This window comes from Pempheris klunzingeri, chromosome 15 (genome assembly GCF_042242105.1).
Source record: "Pempheris klunzingeri isolate RE-2024b chromosome 15, fPemKlu1.hap1, whole genome shotgun sequence".
In the NCBI taxonomy this organism is placed as follows: Eukaryota; Metazoa; Chordata; class Actinopteri; order Acropomatiformes; family Pempheridae; genus Pempheris; species Pempheris klunzingeri.
The window spans coordinates 16206322-16213558 of NC_092026.1; positions in this window are offsets into that span (position 1 = coordinate 16206322).

Here is a 7237-nt window from a genome sequence, read left to right on the forward strand (position 1 = left end):
AGTGAAAAATAAAAAAAGAGTTGTAAAGTAAAGTAAACAGGTTTATTATCATGGATGTAACGACCAAAAGACACCAAAGCAACACCTTCAGGGTTCTGCCAGATTACTGTGAAATGTAGTCAGTACCATGTGTCTTTTAAATTAGTAAATTTAAATGTAAATGTGATGTAAAGATGTAATTAAAAAATGTAATCAAGCAATCCTTGACAATGTCAAATTGCCTTTTTATTCAAATGTAATCTGGAGTAATTACTTCATTACATAAACCTAATTACATGTAATCTATTACTACCCAGCACCGCACACTATGAATGGCATGTGGTAGATGGAAGGTTGGACCTCCTCCATAGGAAACCCCCGTGTCACTCTATAAAGGAAAACATTACTGGACATTTGACTTCCCCTGCTCACTTTCATTTCTCCTCCATCAGTCAGTTTACTGAAAAACATCAGAGGAAAAACTCATTCTGACCTCTCCTCCCATAAAGTCCCATCCTAAGTTTAAACCATGTGACCGCAAGCCCCAAAAAGGCAAACTTCAAATCACCGGAAGAGATTCATGCATTTAGAGGATGGACAGAGCGTGTGTTTGCTATTGCATGCTGCAGATTTCAGTCCAAAGCATGAACACAGCAGAAACACTAATCTTACTGTTTCCAGCTGGCAGTGACCAATGAGAGCACAGGGTGTCGGCGACTGACGCGTCAGTAAATTGGCAGGAGATCATGATGAAGTCATCTCTGATCAGTGGTGATGATAAGGAAAAACCAAAGCACTGATACATATCTAAACCTGCCTCAGCTGTCAGTCAGCGGCAGATGCTTACACGTCATACCTGCTGAGAAACACGGCTACAACCCAGTGAGATAATCAGGTTGTTGTTGTCATTCTAAGAGTCTTCAGCCATGCTAGCTGCCCTGCGAGGCTGTACTAAGGCACCACAGTACCTCAAATTACATGCTAATGCAACGACACTGTTAACATGCTGATGTGTAATGTTTAGCATGCTCTCAATCTTAATGTAATGCACTACCATGCAACACAGGCTAATTAGCACTAAACACAAGGGACGGCTGATGCTCATGTAATTAGGCTGCTTTAGCCAGCAGGTATTTGTTCATAAACCGAAGAATTGGACAAACAAAAACTGGAACTGATGATGTTGTTAGATGACGATGGTGCTTTAGGGACTTAGTTCACTAGATCTGTAGAAAATTCTGGTCTCGTGGTATTTTGTTTTGCTGCTTGAAGAAAAGTCTGGGGATCACAGAGTCATTAGGATTCATCCTGTGGGAGCTGTAGAAAGTCTGTAGAAAATTTCATGGCAATCCACCCAATAGTTTTTTATTATTATTTAGTATTTTATTATGGAGCACAGTGGTGGGCTGTCTGTCACTGGCATCCATGGAACCCTGTACTGTAGCCTAGTCTACTGTACAACATACAAATATAAACAAAATAGCAGTACGCTGATGTAATTGTACTGTGTGTATTAAGCCGTGTTTTGAGTGCTGGGTGGTGGTTTATTCAGCAGCCCGAGAGAAGAAACTGTTTTTCATTCCAGCGGTGTTGGATTTAATAGTACATTATCTCCTGCCACATGGACGGGGCGGGGGGGGGGTCAAACAGTCCAGATCAGGGTTGGGGAGAATCCTTTAGACAAGATAAGCAGGGCAGCACTGAGTAAAATACAGCATAAAGCACACAGTAAACAGCATGCGGCACAGTCACATTTTTATTGAATATATGCAGAATATAGTATAAAAGACAAACAGATTTATATCATCTACTATTCTAATTTATCTTAAATAGATGTAGTCGGTTATTGAGTAGTTGTCAGGTTTTTAAATGGTATTTTAATGACCCTTTTTTCCATGTCAGCGCTTTTGACGTGCCATAACAGTAAAAGCACAGGCGTAATTAATAACATTAATGATGGCTAAATTTTCCTTTGGGTGTGCCAGCTCCAGGGTTTGTGTGCCGTGTGTGGTGTCTCACTACAATGACTCTCGGGTTAATTTGTTAATGTTATTAGTTACACCTGTTATTTTCCTGCTATTAGAAGTCAAATTGTCTGCAGTAAAAAGGGCTTCATTTTAAACAAACCCCTTAATGACAAAGAAGTAACAAAGCAACCTGAGGGGAAGTGATTCATTAATTTGTCGCGGTGCCATTTGCAGATTTATTTCTGTAAGAACAGGGGCTTAGAGCCATACATTACATTTTTGTCATAACTATTTGTATTTTGAAAAATGCAGACCATTTGAGGGTCTTATTGTTCATCCTGCTGGCCTGACACCAGTGTGATAAATGACACAGACAACATTTGCGGCTTCTGCAGAGCAGTGGGCGTGAGAGGAAACATAAAGGTGACTTGGGTTCGCCGAGTATCTGAGTATAACAGATGGGACTGGGTCCTGGCGCTCTCACTGTACGTGGGAAACCAAACAGCCAAAGGAAACTTCCTGACTTTGGGGGACATGTCAGGACTGGGGGGAAATGTGCTCTTTGTATTAGCTTCTATGAGTTTTCACTGAAAAGAACAAGGGGAAATTAACTGATGTTGATCATCATATGTGGATAAAATAAGAGCGCCAACCTTCCTGTAAACATGTCCCTGTGTCAAGGAGTGTCAGAATATTTTTGGTATGTGCTGTATTGACACGTCTCTGTTAAATAATAACCAAGTTCCTCTGACCTTTTCTTTACTTGTGAGGATCAAAAAGGCACAGAGCTACAGCACACGACTAAATAATCTGTTATAGTTATAGTAGTTACAGTTAAATAGTCAGATAAAAAAAATACAGTGGTTGAAAATAAAATGAAGGGAAAGTTCGTATGGTGTTAAAGTAATGGTTTGACATCTATCTAATCTATCTAATTAGATATGTGTGGTTTTGCATGTATTTCCAGACCAGAAATCCAAATCTTGAAATCCAAAACAAGGTTTAATTCATTTCATTCGTTGTGTTGACGTATCAGAGCCAAAGGTTTTCACAGAGGGGATTTTGAATATCTCTTTTTGCCACTCCATAAATCAGCTGTCAACAGCCATAAAAACACCATTTTGTCATGTTTTTATGGACAAAAGTCATATAAGTCAGGCTATGAATGTAAAAACCTTCAGAATATAGACAGGAATAAAACCTGTTTATTTTCTTAAATGTTCATTTTTAGAAAATAGCCTTGAAAGATAAAGAAATCTACGGAAACAAAAAATTAAGTGCACTAAAATGCTAAATGTGTATGTAAACAATTAAATGTGTATTTTGCCCATTTTCTTTCCAGTAGTCTGAAAGAGGAGCATGTTATGGAAGCAAAATAAGCCAAAATCTCGATATTGGCCAGTGCATGAAAAAGACAATGTTTTTTTCATGTTCAGAAAACATCAATAAATAAAACAATGGAGAAATGCTTTAGGATCATAAAACAAATTTCAAGGACTGTCCTTTTCACATACATTGTAAAGGGCGGCTGTGGCTCAGTGGTAGAGTGGGTCGTCCCTCAATCAGAAGGTCGGGGGTTCGATCCCCAGCTCCTATGGGTCAACATATCGAAGTGTCCTTGGGCAAGACACTGAACCCCAACTTGCTCCTGAAGCATGGCTTCAGTGTGTGAATGAGTATGAAAGAATTAAGAATCCTCCAAATTACTCCTGTGTGAATGGGTGAATGAGGATGTCATGTAAATAACTAGAAAGGAGCTATACAAATACAGACCATTTACCATAAAGATCAGGCCCATCCTGTCTCAGAACGGTGCAGAGAAACTTGTAGATGCATTTGTTTCTTCCAGGCTGGATTATTGCGGGTTCTTAATACCAGACTGCCCCAACACTTCACCCACATTAACCCACAGGCTCCTCTCCTGTGGAACCTTCTTCCAGTTTTGGTCTGGGAGGCAGACACCATCTCTGCCTTTAAGAGTTGGCTGGATATGGGACTTCCATGGATCAGTACATATATATATACATATATACACCTGACCCCACGATTCAATTCATATCATCAGTCATTGCTCATCATTAGTCATAATTATTCATAGTCATATTCCTTCTATTATTATAGTTGTTATGGTTGTATACTTTTATTTTAATTATTGTTGTGGCTGTGCATCTCTCTCGCTGTCTTCCTCTCACACTGAGCATTGTCCTGGCAGAAATCCACCCACCTCTGAGTTGGCTTCTGTTTGAGGTTCCCACCCGTTAAAGGGGAGTTTTTCCTCGCCGCTGTCACAGAGTGGTCGCTAATGTGAGGATTCTTGACTCCTTTATTTTGAATTGTCAAAGTTTTGGGTCTCTCTTAATTAAAGAGTTTGGGTCAAGACCTGCTCCGTATGAAAAGTTTCTTGAGATGATAATATTTTTCATGAATTGGTGCTATATAAACAAAAATAGATTCATTGATTTTTTTTCCTGCCTGCTTCCAGCCTCTAAGTTGGGCTAAGCTAACAGTTTCATAGCTTCGTATTTAATGGACATGCTATGTTTTAGCTAAAAGTTGAAATAGACAAACTTAGCGTAAAGACTGAAAGCAGGAAGAAACAGCTAGAAATAGCCAAAATAATAAAAACAACAACAGTGTGCTGACTGTAGCTTCAGCAAACACAATGGACAGAAATGAGAATGAGTCCCATTTTCTCATCTGAGCAAAAAAGCAAATAAACGTACTTCCCAACATCTGTGAACATTTCTTTAACACTAGATTTGCACTCGTAATGTAGAGTAGGGGTCAGAGCGATTGCAATACTGTTTCCATTACTGTTCTGACTAATATAACTTCTCACCGGTTTCCCAAAAAATAGATTACATTTTCTCAGGCGGCCAAAACCCAGAGACTGACAGAAGAGAAAAGTCACAGACAACTTTCATGTGTGGAAGAATAAGAATGTAGACGTAATTATTTCAAAAGAACTGCTCACTCCAATGAGTCCCTCCCTGCTCTGATTCATATGATTTATAACAGGACTGTGACATCAAGAGCAGTGTTTTGCAACGGTGTGACGAAATGTGTCTCCGCGTACGTCTGTGTGACTCTTTGGGTCTAATCAGTTGCAGTGTTCATTCACAGTTTGATGTGTGGGGGCTGATTCATTTGCTGCAGTTGCTCTGGAGATGAACACAAACAGTCGAAGCCAACACGAGCGCTGCTGTTGAACAAATGATCCCCCCCCCCCCGCTCCACACACACACACACACACACACCTGCTCTGAACCCCCTGCTCCAGCTATTCAATAGAGTCTTGAGCATGCAAATCTCTCCTTTGTGAATTAATGTTACAGAGCTATGTGGTACCTTTTAGATAGGAAATATTTTCTTCACATTTACCTGGATACCCTTCATTAGTGGACATTGTAAAGTCTTTTTAAAATATTGCACATTCAGCATATAAGAAATTCCACTTTTCTATGGAAAGTATGACATGTTCTTTGTGTGTATTTGTGATCAGAAATGACAACATCTCAACTTGCCTCACCTCTGATTCATTTAACTACATGCCCAAACACACACTGCAGCCAGGGCTATGTCACTTTTCAGGGGAAATCTAACGCTGTCAAGTCAAAAGCAAAACTCAGGTCCAAAGTCCTGAACTTTAGATTTTGAGTTTTGAAATATGTTACTCTCTTAGATCCAATATGAAATTATTATTATTTTTTTTTTACTGTTTGTAAAATTTGAGTTACTTATTTCTCCAAACTTAATGAGATTCTTTGGTTTTGGTGTCAAAAGCTCTGCATGAAATGTAAAAGAAATCATAGCAGGCTATGTGCCACTGACCTCCACATTAAAACCATCAGGTTGTAAAAACCTGAGGGGGGAATACAGTCAAGTTCACACAGGACGCATTCTGCTCAGCCAAAGACAAAAATAGAGATGGGGTGCATGTGACTATATTAATTGGATGGGCAGAATTAAAGGAGCACTCTGCTCGATATTAACCATGAATGAAGCCTGTTTTCATGCAGTAAGTGTACCAACACAAAGTCTCATTCTAAAACTTCTCGATTTTACGCTACTTAAATGAAATCCTTCCATAATTTTAGAATCACTCATTAAAAGAAGAGAACATAAGCCGATACAACAGTTTAATTTCCCCAGTGGAAAGGCTGTCTGACAGCAATGTGAAGTGGTGAATATATTCTAAATCTGGTGTACACTTAAACTGAGATTGATGTTTTAAGCGGGCCTTTGTTTAGGTGGCCAAAATAAGTTTTTCTGCTGACCCCATCCACAGCAGCATGTTGCTTAGCGTCCATGCTGGTTCTCCTGTCTGCTTCTCCAAACTGGAGGCGAGGTAACCACAATCTACTGCGAGTGATACATTAACTTAACTGGATAAATACCTCATACAACCTCAGTTTAGAAAAAAAAAAAATCTGAACTATGGCTTTAAAAACCCTGATAAAGTCACGAGTCACTGGTGTTAAAGTTGGGCTGCAGGATGTTTTATTTTTTACACTGGGTCACATGAATATGAGGTTGTAGACGAGGATGGCCTTTAAATCCTGCCAGGAAAGTGGCCATGCTGCCCTCTGGTGGATACAAACTAAGCTCTGTGTACTTTATGAATTAACCTGAATCAATTTTAATATGTGTTATTGTCAAAAGGCCTAATGTACTATCATGTAGAATATGTCCTGGTTTATGGGGTGAATGCATTATTGATAAGCTCGACTACTTGAATATACTTTCAATTGCCACAATTTGCACACACAAAAAATACATTTCTCTTTACTATCCTCTGTTAATAACTTAATCACATGCATGTTTAGACACAAGATAGTTTTGAATGGGAAATGTTCATTTTGTGAATTCTCTGAACTAAAGACATCATCACTGTGCACGTGCACACATCAGCAGCAGCACAGGCAATACAGAACTGCAAATAGTGCAGCACCAAGAAGGCAGTTCATGTGGTCAGGGGGTGATGTAGCATGTGATGAATTCATTTATTTCTGTTGGTGTCCATCCCATTGACAGTAATATCGACACTTTGGGTTATGATCTAGCCTCCTAGACAGCAAATACTGTTGATGATCCTCCCATTGCTATTCATTAACTGACTGGAGACAATATACATAATGAAATAAATAAATAAAATGAAAAACGGAATAAAGAAATGTCTCATCAATTATAAGTAAATAAATCCATAAATAAATGCATTTGAATTTATCCAAATAAACAGAAAGGAACAACTTCCTTAGTCAGAAGGTACCGCCCAGTACACGTCATCACTA